Below are 14,970 nucleotides of genomic sequence, written 5' to 3' on the forward strand. Positions count from 1 at the left end.
TGAGGCCCAGGCCTACAGGGACACAGGTGCCAGTATCACTTTGGTGACTGAAAACAGCTGGACTCCCAGAGGTAAAAGTACCTCTCTGTGGAACTACTAATCCAGATGTGCAAAAGTACACCATTTAGGTGCAATGTCAGATCTCGTACAAAGAAGACAGGGGAAGCGGTCTACATGAGTCCTGAGAAACAGGAGTCCCCCTCTACTGTACCACTACCTACTGCATAGAGGAGCTTGTGCGAAGCACCCAGAAGCCATCCATGGTTTTTGTGCAAATGACACCTCATACCTTCCAGGAACCTCACAAGGTAAGTCAGATATAGACTTTTAATAGAAAACATTGTATTTTAAGTGTGTCGTTAAGCCAAATAAATATATTGCTAACTCATAGCAGTGTATTGTAATCAAAACGCTAAAGTTCACATCTTATACATAGAGTAGGTGTAGTTCTTGTACTTTCAAAGTGCATTATGAGATATGTAGTGTAAACAAATCTACCATCAATAAAAGGACAAAAAGAATGTAATTGTTACTTTCATAAATTTAATCAAGGTAAAATCAAGAAAAATTGGCCAAGGTCTTGTCAATCCATTTTATACAGAAAATTCACCTCCTGGAAATGACCACTTTGAAGGGGAATGCCCAGAGAACATAGGTATGCATGTAACTAACCGCAATGATAGTGGGAGCCAGGCCAGTCCAACAAATGCTGAAAATATAATTCCTGCAGTTAAGAGCATATTGAGACAGCAGAAGACTGGAGTGCGGACATCATACTAAGGGGGTCATTCTGACCCCGGCGGTCTCAGACCGCCGGGGCCAGGGTCGGCGGGAGCACCGCCGACAGACCGGCGGTGCCCCGCAGGGCATTCTGACCGCGGCGGTTTGGCCGCGGTCAGACAAGGAAAACCGGCGGTCTCCCGCCGGTTTTCCGCTGCCCTTGGAATCCCCCATGGCGGCGCAGCTTGCTGCGCCGCCATGGGGGATTCTGACACCCCCTACCGCCATCCTGTTCCTGGCGGTTCGCCCGCCAGGAACAGGATGGCGGTAGGGGGTGCCGTGGGGCCCCCTGCAGTGCCCATGCATGGGCACTGCAGGGGCCCCCGTAAGAGGGCCCCACTGTGTAATTCAGTGTCTGCAAAGCAGACACTGAAATACGCGACGGGTGCAAACTGCACCCGTCGCACATACCCACTCCGCCGGCTCCATTCGGAGCCGGCTTCCTCGTGGGGAGGGGTTTCCCGCTGGGCTGGCGGGCGGCCTTCTGGCGGTCGCCCGCCAGCCCAGCGGGAAAGCCTGAATGGCCTCCGCGGTCTTTCGACCGCGGAGCGGCCATATGGCGGTTCCCGCGAGGCGGACGGCTACCGCCGCCCGCCTCACTCGGAATCAGACCCTAAGTGTTGTACAGGAAGCTGCTGTGAGGCCACGCAAACCGTGAGCAAGATAACGACTTGGCACTCCTCTTCCTCAAAACACTCGTCCACAGTTCCCTGTTCCAAATGTGATGAGTCTTGCAAGCCAATCAAGTGACAGCAGCATATCCAGTGGCCTAGCGAAACTCGAAGAGCCCCCTTGGAAAGTGCCTGCAGTGGGGCCACTCCCCCTGGACCCTGACGCCCCTACACAGTGTAGTGTGCTGAGGAGGCATCACGGCGGCTGCAGGGAGCTTTGTTACGCTAACGAGCATCTCAGCAACAGACAGTTTAAATCTGTAGATAAACATGAGTCATTGCAGTACTGCTGAAATTGTTGCAGCAAAAACATCAGCTCGCAACAAACGCAAGCCTTAGAAAGGGTGAACTGTAACACCCTAACCTAGCATTTCACTTTCATATTATTTTGTTTTTACAAAAACACGTCTGGAATGAGAAGCATCTTTTCAGTTATACAATTCCTTACCTGAAAATAAAGGTGTATTTACTTCACTTTCAGCATCAACCATCAGTCATGATATTGCCAGTTTGCAAGGGAGAAGTAAGTGTGGGAATAAAGGTGTGAAAAGATGAAAATTCCTCAAGCAAATAAGTGACATCTATGCGTACTATTTACATAATATAAAGTGCACACACTCCTAGGATCAACAAATCCCTTAAATCTGCAAACACCCGAGATTTTACAAAAGAGCGGAATCTCAACAAATCTAAGCCATAGAGTCCTACGTCACCGGAATGGGTTTTTCGCAATAGCAGGGCGTGTGCAGAATAAACGGTATGCTTTTACTTAAAATAATAAAGACAACTTTCTAAATATGCACGACGTCAGGCGGGATTAGTGAAACTAGACAAAGAGGAAGGCCACCAGGACAACAATGAAAAAAACGAAAAAGCGCTTTAAGTTTCGTAACAAATGCTGTGGTGGAACATGTCTGTAGACCGTAACTTGAAGAGCGCTAGGAGGCGAGGGCTTAGCCAACTGACGGTAGCTTTTGTACTACCGGCGGCCCGGGATCCGCGCGCGGCCTGACTTGACCTTTCCTTTTGGCGGGAAGGGGAGGGGGCGTGGAAGAAGCGCGGGAGGGGAAGGGGAAGGAGGTATTAAAACAGGAATGCGCCACATAAATAAACCCTCAGTGCATAATACTACCTATGTATTAGATGCGCCATTTGTATTTATGTGTTTAAAACAGCACATCTGTTTTTAATGAAATGTACACATTGAGACCTAACGGCAAGCATGATTCACGGCTCTAAGTATATCTGCGGGAGCCAAGTTTCCTCAGTGCCCCCGTCTAACGGCCGTGAACGCAGAGCTACTGCACAGGAAGTCTGGACATCAGCAGACGTTTAAGGGAACTGTTATTTTGCGGTTGAGGGCCACGCCCAGAAATGTTTTATTACTTTATGATTTACTGCTTGGAAATGTTTTCCCTTCTTAAGATTCCTGTCTTTTGGCTGGCCCGCTGCCCGGGTGGCTTAAACCAGCCAGGAGGGTGGGATATTCTGCGCCTGGCCTTGTTTTCGGCGCACCACCCCCGTGTGCGTGCGCCTTAGCCTGGCATTTGGAAGCAGTTTCCCCCTCACCATTGATGGGTTTGGGGTGAGGGAGGATGGAAATTAGTCTTTCTCCTAAATATGAAACAGATTCCATTGTGGGGGTATCCACAGACCACTACAGCCGACAGAATCTCAAAATCAGCAGTTCTTTTATTATTGTTACCTTGATATTGGTTGCATAAAAAACATTTTTTTCTGAAGTCCTACATTTTGTGTGGTTGAAATGTTGCTGTCTCGGAGCGCAAAGAGGAACGTGCTGAGATTTATAGTAGTGTGCTACCAAATGCTGTATAAGCACACAGTGTGGAAGCGGCGATGGCCTACTTCACACAATAAGGACTTGTGGTCCTTGTGGCATGTTCTTTCCATTTGCCAATGATGAGGTAGGACTTGCACAATTAGTCTTATTGCTCATTGTAGCCAAAGCCAAAATTTGGTCTAACACCGCAGATATCAGGGAATGGAGTAGCGGTGACCCGGCTGTAGAGTTTTGAAGGCAGGTATGTGGACAAGATTCATGAACACCAGGGGAAAGCAATATAGGTGGACCATTAAGATGTGGGCTGTGCGTGTAACTCCTTTCCTCGGTAATCATTCATCTGTGATTTTATGCTATGAGTGACCTACACTAAATAGACTCTGGGCACTGGAGTACGAATGAATGCAAGTTGGTTGAAATGAGAATGGGCAAGTGAACCTGTTAGGAGAAAAGGTATATTTTCAGCACACTTTTAAATGGAGTTTATTGGAAGAAAGTTTTAATGTAATTGGTACGTAGTCTCCAAAATTCCTGCCGTAGCGCGAGGCATCACACATAATCTGACCATCTAATAACATCACAGGATTGATATCTTGCCCCATTCTTAAAATCAAAAAATGCTACTACTTCTTGGAGAAGGGATAGCTAAAAACAAGGAATAATAATTACTTAAAATCAATAGGGCATTCTGTTTCTGCCTTTGCACATTAAGATCTCACAGACTTTTGTAGAAAGTGCAGTACCAATGGTATGAAGGGGCAAGGTCGGGTTATCATCCCGCAACCACGTCTGTCTCTAAAGGATATCCCGGCGTAATAGCAATGTAAGATTATTCCATTGGTGGTGTTGCAGGCGAACAACCACCACCTGTTTGTGTCTTCCTAAACATCATAGTCTTAAACAAAATTCATGATGCAGAGCACAATATGGAATGTGCTTCTTTGGAGAAATTTAGTCCTTGTCTGCATAAGTGTAAATGGGCTCATTGTGAAGATTTTGCCGTTTTGCCGTTGGTGTATTGGGAGCCAATACCATTTTCTTGTGTCAATGTGTTCACAGTGAGGAGACACGGCTAATTGTTTGGTTGGTGCATTCTGCAGTCTTTGTAATCACTAAGTTAAATAATATGGAAGACACAACATGCTCCACTAGTATAATTAATTCTCAAAGAATAAGGGCACCTTTGTTCGCAAGCCAAGGAAAGTATTCAGTCGGCTGGGAGTCTACACGAAAAGAAACATCTCTCTGAAGCACAACAGCAACCTGTGGTTCCATGGAAGGTTCACAGTCAATGATCACACCTAGGTTTTTAATATTTTTAGTCAGAGTAGAGAAGAGGTCCAAGTTCAGTTATCCAGATGCTTTAGGACTTGAGAATCCAACTCCACAAAACCTTCCTTCATAAATCTGGGGTTATCCTTTTTCTGCTGCATTGTGCTATTGAGGGTTTGCATCAGTGCTGAATTTGAGCCAGTGATTTCCGGGGCTCAGCACCAGCACTTAATTCTCCACACTAGGATGTATGCCAGTTTCCTGATGGTGGAACCGTTTGTGTAATTTGGAGATGACCAGAACAACCATTGTTGATTAATTCACTTTAGTGGCTGAAGTTGTACATTGAAGAAAGGGGGACAACAGCTTGATCCTGGGAGCAAACTGTATTGTAGGTGGACAAATGATGATCTGTACAGAGGCAGCTTTATTGTAAAGAACTGTTTGTAAAAAAAAAAGGCATTCCAGATGTAATACTTCTCTGTCCACCCCCAGCAATGAATGAGCACCAAGTGGCTAATGTTGTTGAACGTAGTGGACAAATGTAGGAGGGTGGGAGGTTGTATTTGTCCTGGTCTGCTTCAGTTTGCAAATCGTCAAAAATTGACATGATGATAGACTTGGTGCCTCTTCCTGTTCTGATACTTACCTCACACTGGTCCATCAACCCATTCGACCTGTTGCCAGCCATAAAGGGGCTTTCCAAAAGCTGTGTACTAATTTGTTAAGTCTTTAGAATATTTTGCTTTAGAACATCAATAAAATGCCCTATCAGCAGTAGAACTTGTCACACTTGGCACACAGCAATGCCAAGGCAAAAATACAATTTTTTTTCACATGAAACAAGCATATTTTTTTGAGAATTATGTATATTTCACAAATTACCAGTGCTGCATGCGTTGTGCGAAAAATGTCTGCTATGACTGCACTTGGGTAGAAAAATCATGTAAATATTGGCATGGTACAGTTATGAGTGACACGCAAGTCAAAGTAACCACATCAAAAGTGTGATTGCTAATAGTATGAGGCTAATGTAAGCCCATACCACTTCATTTATGAAAAGACCTTGAAAACCCCCCCACTTGTGGTCAAAAGGGGATCTATCTCAGACCTAGAGTGCCAATTTGGTTGGATGAGGAAGCCTCGCCCACTACTTGTGGCAGTCTTAATCAGCGGTGACCTCATCCCACCCTGGTAAGATGGTACTACCAGGGCAGACTCGACCTTAACAAGATGGTTCTTGATAAAATAAAAAAACTGGACAAGATGGCATCCAGACAATCTAAAAATACGTTAATGAAAACCCAAAGAAATACCTTTAATAATGGGTCCTTAGGTACAACTAAAACAAACAAATTGGGATGTTTGAAGGGTGTGTAGTGGCATACCTCCATCTCTCCATTTTTGTTATGTGACGCACAAGTCAGATATGTTCCTGTTTTAGAAAGCGACTGATGCTGTGCCAAGCCTGTAATTGCTGTCTGCACAAAATGTTCAATGATTCTTCAGCAGTTTGCACTTGTTTTTTTGTCTTTTGCCCCACACCCCCTTTGTATCCTTTATCTCCTCTGCCTGCTGCTGGCTTTTTTAATTCCTCTTTAGTTTTTTCTTTTTTTCTGTATTTTTTTAATTTTAAAATGTATATTTGAACTACTTTTAGTATTGCATTATATTTTTGTTAGTGGTTTGTCAGATCAAAGAAAGGGAGGTGCCCACTGTCGCTGCCCCAGGTCGTGAAACATATTCTCTGCAGTTGAGGTTGCAGGACTAACTGTCAGTGTGCAGACACCTCCCCCAATTGTCAGTAGCAGGCAGCATGCCTGGGAAGGGAAAGTCCTCTGGGGAATTGTGCACAAGCATTTCACACTCCATGAACTGAATTCAACATCACTATGTTAATTTTGTGTTGCAAGACACCATAGCCTAGAGGTTGACAAGCCAGCTGGTAAGTCACTTTTAATGTTTGTTAACTTAACCATGTTAGAATTAATTAATGACATTGTTTAACTTGTTGCAAATGTGACCATCTTTGTTTCGCAGCCTGACTCAGCTACCATTGGCAATGTGTGAAGCTGCAAATAAACATGCTTTGCAGCTTCGGATATTTTTCCAACTTTTGTCAGCTTTGCAGAATTGCACAGTTGGCAACATTTTAAAACAAGCATTTGCAATGCAACGGGTCTTGGGTTGCTTGTGTTAGAGCTAATAGCGTTGTAAACTCCTAACCAGACTATTTTTGCGACATCAACCATGTACGTAACTGGAAAAAGTGCAATTAACTGTGTAACAAGATCGATATTATGCAAAGCACTCGACTTCCACCAAGCGAGATCGCGTTGCGAAAATAGAGAAAAAGTAGTCCGCAAACCGAATGGAAAACAGCGAGCCTCGCATGTTTTCTGTACTTGGTCGATGCGCACAAGGAGGGCTAACCACTGGAAAAGGCATGACGTATGCGTGCCTTCCACTAATGAAATCAAGCAGTTTCTAACAGGCAAGCCCACGAACCAATGAAAGACACTGATGTCACGTGGACGGGGCTCCGAGCCCTTATTAATCCCAAAAGCATCTCCCTAGCGAAACCCTAAAAATGGTGCTCATACCACCAACCGCAACTTAGAGACTCCTTGTGTGTGGCTTGCCTAACGCCTTCCATTTTCACTGTGGCTTCCTGGAAGCAGGTGGCGAGGGACGGGAAGTATGCTGCTCGTTGCACACACTTAGTGGCACATTAATTTTCCCAAAACTACACGAGGAGCCACGGGCAGCCTTCGACGACAGCCGGGAAAACAATTTCCTGCAGCCCAACGACCCACCACATTAGTTGAGACTGCAGGGATAGGAGGTGGGGACTGTGGGTGCAAAACATTGTCTTAGGTGTCCTGTAGAGAGGAAAGTGTGACATCTTTGTGAAAAGCAAAGGGGCTTTCCAAACACCCTTGCTGTGTGATTGCGTGAATGTGCCAGAGAGGGGAGGAGGAAAATGTTCATAGGCTGAATACATTGGGAGAACAACAATCAAGGAGGATGTGAGTTATAATAGGAAATGCACATTTACTGATTTAAATTTCTGAACTAGTTTATAAGTGTGACCTTTCACTTTTTTTTATATGTGCTTACTCGGGTCGGTGCTGAACTAGCCACTACTAAGCAGTACTTTTTTGTCTTCCTTCCTTTTAGTACAGGCGCCGTTGCTGGAAGGAGGTACTACGTTTATACTTGCAGAGGACAACAAAGGTGGTAAGTCATTTTCATTCATTATTGATTTCAGAATTATTAACCAATGTAATAATTTAACGTGACTTGTTTTCATGGCACGTGCCAGTCATGTTCAGAGTACAGTGAAGCTGCTGAGATGCGCCCTGTCCTGGGTTAAATGCAGTAGGGATGTTTCAGAGATGCAAACCTGTGTCTCAGCGGGGAGTCATTGAGCATCGCCTTTGCTTTGTGACCAAGGACCAATTATCCTGAATTTGGAGATACAATGCAGGGCCTGAAAAACAACTAACCGGCACTTGAGCTACAGGAATAACATCATTCTCCTAAAATAGGAGGAAATGGTATGTTTTAGGACCCGTTTTGTATACTTGTTGAAATGATGCATTATGTCAGCGATGGTTGCTCAGTGGAATAATCTCTGCATCATATGGATATGTATTAGACCCCGATGGCCTTAGGCCCACATCCCGGTGGGTCCACCAAGCCTTCTATCTTTCCAAACTTGATAAAATGAGTACCATAGAGCTGGATAACAATAAATATCTGTTATCTCGCAGTTGTTCCAATAGACACTTTGAGGCGAACAGGAGGGAGATCAGTTAAGTGCCAATGGCGTCAGAGCAAGAACCACATATGGATGTTACCAAGACAGTTGTTGTGAAATGAGAAAAATATTTCAACCACAGTTTGTGATAAAAAAATAACAAGACCTTTATTTTACAATACAATGTTTTCAAGTCTTTGTCAATGTGCAAATTTATACACAATGAAAGAACAATAAATATCAGTTCTGCACATTATGCACAATTGGTACAAAGAATCGTCCAAATCCCACACCTGTGTAAAACAATAAATCTATGCAAACCTAGCCAAACTTCAGCAGACATTGTATAGGGTCAAAGACAAGCATCAAGTCAATGAATGATAGGAAAAGTAGTTGGTTTGTGAATGGTTCATGAATTGTGATGTGTAGAATTAGCTTACGGATGCAAAATTGTGTCTTCCTGTATCATGAGCCTACCCCACCCCACTAGCCAACCCTGGCTTACCCACTGTTTGGCTTCCCCACTAAAGCAGACAACTGCTGAAATGCACAAGAGATCAAGGGATCAAAACACCTCATTACCCTTCTGAAATAAATGTGAGATAATCTGCCTCAACGTATTATTCCACCACCACATCCAATCTCCCATGTGTCCATACATCAGTGAGCTGGGTCCCATTGGAATGATCTTTTTACAACAATTGTAGGGTGGTTGACAATCAATGCTCACGGATTCAAGCCAGTCTTGTATAATATCAGCAGTGATCAGAGGCACAAGTGTCCCATTCATTTCAACGAAGGGCCTCCTCCCGGGGATTTCCTAGGGACGTTGCTAGTGACGAGGGGTCAGGATCTTTCATGCTGTTCACTAGCTAGTAGACCCTAGCCATATCTAACGAACCACGTCCCTGCCTATCTTCCCAGAGCAGTACTTCACTGTTATATCCCGCCCATCTCTCAAGCTTTCTACGCCATGCTTCCACTGTGGGTCCTGAACGACCTTCCAGTTCCTGGTGGTTTCCCTCTTTGCCAGGATAAAGGCTACATCTTGGAACCTACTTGTGGCCTTGGTCTGAACAGTATGCTGGAGCCAGACTAGTAGGCAGTACCCCGGTGTACAGGGGACCTCTTTCGATGTAATGTCTGCAACAGTGCTTGTGATCCTTCCACAATACTCTGTGAGTAGCTGCAGTTCCACATCATATGTAAGAACTCTGCCACCTCCTCCCCATATCTTGGGCATGCAGCTCCCACTGTGTGAAAGTGTCTATTGATTCTTCCGGGGTTGAGGTATGCCTTATGTAAAACGAATAAGTTAATTAATTTGAAACAAGCATTTCTCAGACCTTTGGCGATTTTTTCCAGTGTAGTCACCCAATCACTCTCAGGTATAGGGACTCCCAGGTCTACTATGTAAGGCATTAAGGGGCGTCAGTATGTCTTTCCGTATTGCTCTGTATAAAAAGGTGACTGCCTTGTAGGTGCCAGAGGCCATAATGATGTATTGACAACTATGATTATTGTGGTTCAGTTAGACCCGCTCCCCAGTGTCTCTGTATCGTTGCCTTTGCTGCCTTATATAGTAAGAAGTGATCCTGAGGCAAATTGAATGACAATCGAAACTCCTCAAATGGAAGGAGTACCCCCTCTTGAACATATCCCCCTCCCTGGAGACCCTGCTTTTACCCAATCCATGAGGCCTTACCAGTCCCCACTTACGTGGTAATACCTCTAATACAGTCAAAGTTATGTCAGCCAAGTACAGTCTTCTCACCCGAGATCTTTACGAACGTCTAATCCAACTGTGCTGCAGTACTTGGAATTCAGTATTATTATTTCCATGAAGACGTCTCAGTCTCAACAGCACTCTGATCAGTTGGGGGAGATCAGGTATAGAGTTTATCATCTTTTGTCCCGGTGCCTGTCTGCCGGCAACCCATTGCATCAGCCACTGGAGCTGTGCGGCAAGGTAGTAGGATTCAAAATCAGGGAGATCCAGTCCGCCCTCCTACGTAAGTCTCTTGAACATGGTCAGGGCTACAAACCTATATCCTCACAAGCAGTAGGAGAGAGTCAAGTTCTTTGAATAGTACTTGGGGGATCCACGCTGGCAGTGCCACAAATAAATATAAAAAGTGGGGAAGTGCCATCATTTTGAGCAATGCCACCAGCCCTGCTACAGATAGGGGGAGTATCTTCCAACAGTCAACACTTTCTCTTAATGCTCTAATGGCCTTTCCCATATTCCCATCGAGTAAATCAGCTGGTGCATGGTATATGTGCACTCCCAGGTATTGTGGGCATCTGTGTCCCCACTGCAGTAATTCTAGTCCCTTTGGGGAACCTCGGTTCGTTTATTTCGGGAACAGTCTTGATTTCTGCCAATTGACCTTTAGCCTGGAACACCTCCAATAATCTCCGAGCACCTCTCAGGTCTGTTGTCGTCTTCTTTAGGAATATTAACAGGTCGCCTGCATACAGGGTAATGTGATGGATATGCCTGTCCCCCATTCTGGCACAACCAAGCAGTGGCTCCATTGCCAAGGCAAAGAGCAAAGGGGAGAAGGGGCATCCCTGTCGAGTCCTGTCCAGTTCGGACTCTGGCTGTGGGGTCTGTGTATAGTAATCGAGTCCAGGAAACCATGTCCCAATCAGAAGTGCTACATAACACCATAGAGAAAGCTCCACTCCAAGCTGTCAAAAGCTTTCTCTGTGTCTACCGTGAAGATTGCTGCTTCAGCATGATCTTAAGTATTGGCCTCCCGTAGCTTAAGGGATCTTCTAATATTGAACCCTTCTTGATCAGGGTGGACCAGTTTTGTCATAAGCGGGAAAAGCCTAGTGGTGAAAATCCAGCTAAGGATTTTATAATTGATGTTCAGCACCAATAACAATCAGTAGGCTTTCATATCATGTGCCGGCCTTCCAGGTTTCAAGAATGGTACTGCTAGTGCCTCCTGAGTGGAGGTCGGCACAAAGCCCATATCGTTAGCTGTTTTATACACATCCACCAATCTAGGGGCCGGCTCGTTTGCATATGTACCATGGAGCTCAACTGGGAACCCATCCTTTCCTGGTGTTTTCCCTCATCCTAAGATTTTTATAGCCACACGGACCTCTTGTAATGTGATATCCCCTCTCATATCCTCTGCCTCCTCAAGCATAGGTGTTGAGAAGGCAAAGGCACTAGAAATTCCATGATGTCATGATTTACTTTCTCAGAGGCACTTGTGTACAGTGCAGAGTATTAGGCGCAGAATTGTTGGTAATTTCCACCTGTCCGTATGACCTCATGCCCTGGGCCGTTTCGAGCTCCACTATAACTGATCCCCGCTTCTCAGGGTTAGCGAGCCATGTTTATAATGAGCCAGTGCGGTCACGCTCTGCATGAGCTTGGGTCATGTATGTTCTGTAGTCGAAGCATCGCAATTTCTCAACATGCCTCACTACCATCTCCTTAGCGTCTAACGTTGTACTTCTAGCCTACCCGGATGTCTCCTCCCTAGTGACTTCATCTACTTCTCTCCCTTCATGATATCATTCAAATGAGTGTGATCATAGTTTTAAACGAGACCCATTCCACCAAGGTGGACGATGCCATAGCAGTGTTTTCCTCGACGTACTGCTGGATGGACTTCCCTATAGTGTCACGGAAGAGCGGGTCCTCCAAGAACTCGTGTTTTAGTTGCCATGTTGGTATTCAGGGCATTAGCTGTTCCCAATGCAGAGAAAGAAGGACCGGAGTATGATCCGATATGGTTCTAGTGAGGTATTCAATGTCATACACCAGGCCATGTATATCTGTGGTGCAAAGAAACATGTCTAGACGTACATGAAGTTCTTGCAGACCCCCAAACAATTAGTCTCTCATTGCTGAATGTGTTCGGCGCCATGTGTCAATTATTCCTCACTGTGACTGATAAGCACGGCAGTCTGGTAGCTGAGGAGTCCCGTACAGGGTTTTGGGAGCGGTCTAGTACTGGATCTACCACACAGTTGTAAGCGCCGCCCATAATGACCAAGTGCACCAGGTAGGGCCAGATGTAGGAAGCCAAAAAATTGCGAGTCGGAAATTGCAAGTCATTGCGACTCGCAATTTCCGACTCGCAAAATGGTATCCAACAAGAAAAAGCAACTTCATTTTGCGACTCGCAAATGAAGTCGCACCACAGATTGCGAGTCCGCTGTTAGCGAGGTCGCTTTTTGCGACCTCGCTAAAAATGGACTCGCAAATTGCGAGTGGGTATCGCAAATTGCGACTGTGCCGCAAATTGCATGCAGGTGCAGCAAAACAGTTTTAAAAACACTTCCTGGCTCTTGCTGATGACATCAGAGCCAGGAAGACATCAAATACACCTGGGAGGAGGGAGGACCTCACCCTTTTCTAACTGCTGAGCAACCACCTAGAGGAACAGCAGCAACAATGGAAGACTCAGGCAGTGCAGGCAGGAAGAGAAAATTTAAGTTCTCTGAAAAGGAACTAGAGGTGCTGACAGAGGAATGCTGCCAGCACCATGACCAGCTGTTTGGAAAGGCTGCCCTGAGTGTTCCAGACACGGAAAAGAGGAGAATCTGGCAAGACATCCAGGAGAGGGTCAGCGCCAAATCGGTGCGCCACAGAAGTATGGATGAAATCAAAAAACGGTGGTATGACCTGCGCTCCAGGACAAAGGAGAGGGTGGCAGAGCACCTCAGGGAGATGAGGGGCACAGGAGGAGGCCCATCCACCATCCCACCACCCACAGCCGTGGAGGAACTGGTAGAACAGACCCTTGAGCCTGAGGCAGTGTCAGGAATGGGAGTACTGGACATGTCAGCGCCAGGGACATCAAAAAGTGAGTACCATGAAACATGCATGTCAACCCATAAATGCTATACCCCCACCCACCCAGTACACAGCAGCATGCACAACCAAACTAGCTCCATTCCAGACTTGCAACCACCAGAATGGTACATTATGGGCAATGTAGTACAGTAGTCAGCTTATAGGCAACTGTTTAGTAGGAGGCATACAACAGGTGTTACATACTGACAGTGTGTTCCCTATGTCCCACAGGTCTCCCACAAGACACCCCCACCAGCCACACCATCCAGGGTAAAGAAAGCAGCCAACAGGCAGGGCAGGAGTCTGAAGCAGCCACTACAGGGCCCAGCACCACACCACCACAGTTCCCTCCAGCTGAACAAATGGACATGGTGGAAATAGACACAGCACCTGGTCCCAGCCACAGTGTCAGACAGCAGGACCCCAAAGCACCACCGCGTCGCAGACGCTGACTCCAAGTCCAAGCAGTGTCCCAGGAGGATATAGGTGACTCATCCATATCTGCAGCTGAGGCAGCCCTCATATCTGGTCAGCGCCTGCAAACAAGGCAGATGAGAATCATATCTGGGGCAATGCAACGGATAGAGCATAATTTCACAAATGGGCTGGCACAAGTGAACACACAGTTCACACGTTTGAACTAAAATGTCGGTGACCTTGCTCTATCCATACGGCAACTGGTGACAGAACTGGTGTCAGAGAGACAGAGTGCAAGGCGCCATGAGCGGCAACTGGTACACAGATTGGACCGCATGGCTGCATCCATCGTCCGTCTCGCAGGGAACACCACAGGGCTGTCACGCCGTACTGTGAGCTTGCAGGTGGACTTGGGCCACTTTGAAGGGGCTGTGGCTCGAGGACTGGGTCGCATTAGCCATGCTGTGGACATGCTGGAGGCTAGACAGGTGGCTAGGGGCATGGCAGAGACACCTCAGGACAGTGAGGAGGGGTCCACCATCAGCAGCGCATCTGCCACAGACACACGTGTCTTGCGGAGTGGCAGTGCACGTCAGGGGTCTGCTGACACACCTAGCACAAGCCATGCTGGGTGTCCCAGGCAGGGGTGTTAGGCCCAAGCACTGCAGGACACATGAGGCACATGGAGTGAATGTGTCCTCATTGAGGGTGGACATTTACAGCTCTTGCTTGTCATCCTCCGAATCTGGGTCTTCAGGGGTGAGATGTAGCCCACGTCTGGTGGCAATGTTGTGCAGTATAGCGCATGCGCCAACTATCTTGAAAGCTGTTATTGGGGCATACTGGAGCGCACCTCCACTTCTGTGGAGGCATCGGAATCTCGCCTTTAACAGTCCAAAGGTCCTCTCTATGACATTTCTGGTCCTCCTATGTGCACTGTTATATCGCCTCTCATTTTCATTGCTGGGTGTTAGGTACAGGGTAAGTATCCATGGTCTAAGCGCATATGCACTGTCACCTGTGTGGCAAAAATGAACCATGTTAGCAGGGCCTGGATGGTTTCTACAGTGACCTGTGTGTATGGCTTTAGGGTGTCTGCAGCAATACCTAATAGATATCCGTCTCCAAACTCCCCACGTTCTAGACATTGGTGTATCCCACTGTGCCTGAAAATGTAACAGTCATGTGTACTCCCTGGAAATTTGGCTACCATGTCAGTGATGACATAATGGGCGTCACATACCACCTGGATGTTCAGTGAGTGGGTACACTTCCGGTTGCGGAACAGATGTTCCAGATTTGCAGGAGGGCATATTTGTATATGTGTCCCGTCCACACACCCTATTACATGTGGGAAGTTGGCAATTCTGCAGAATTCCAACTTGGTGCTGTTGATTTCTGCCTCATTCCTGGGTAGGTATATGTATCTGGACATGTGTGT

This window comes from Pleurodeles waltl, chromosome 12 (assembly GCF_031143425.1).
Source record: "Pleurodeles waltl isolate 20211129_DDA chromosome 12, aPleWal1.hap1.20221129, whole genome shotgun sequence".
Classification (NCBI taxonomy): Eukaryota; Metazoa; Chordata; class Amphibia; order Caudata; family Salamandridae; genus Pleurodeles; species Pleurodeles waltl.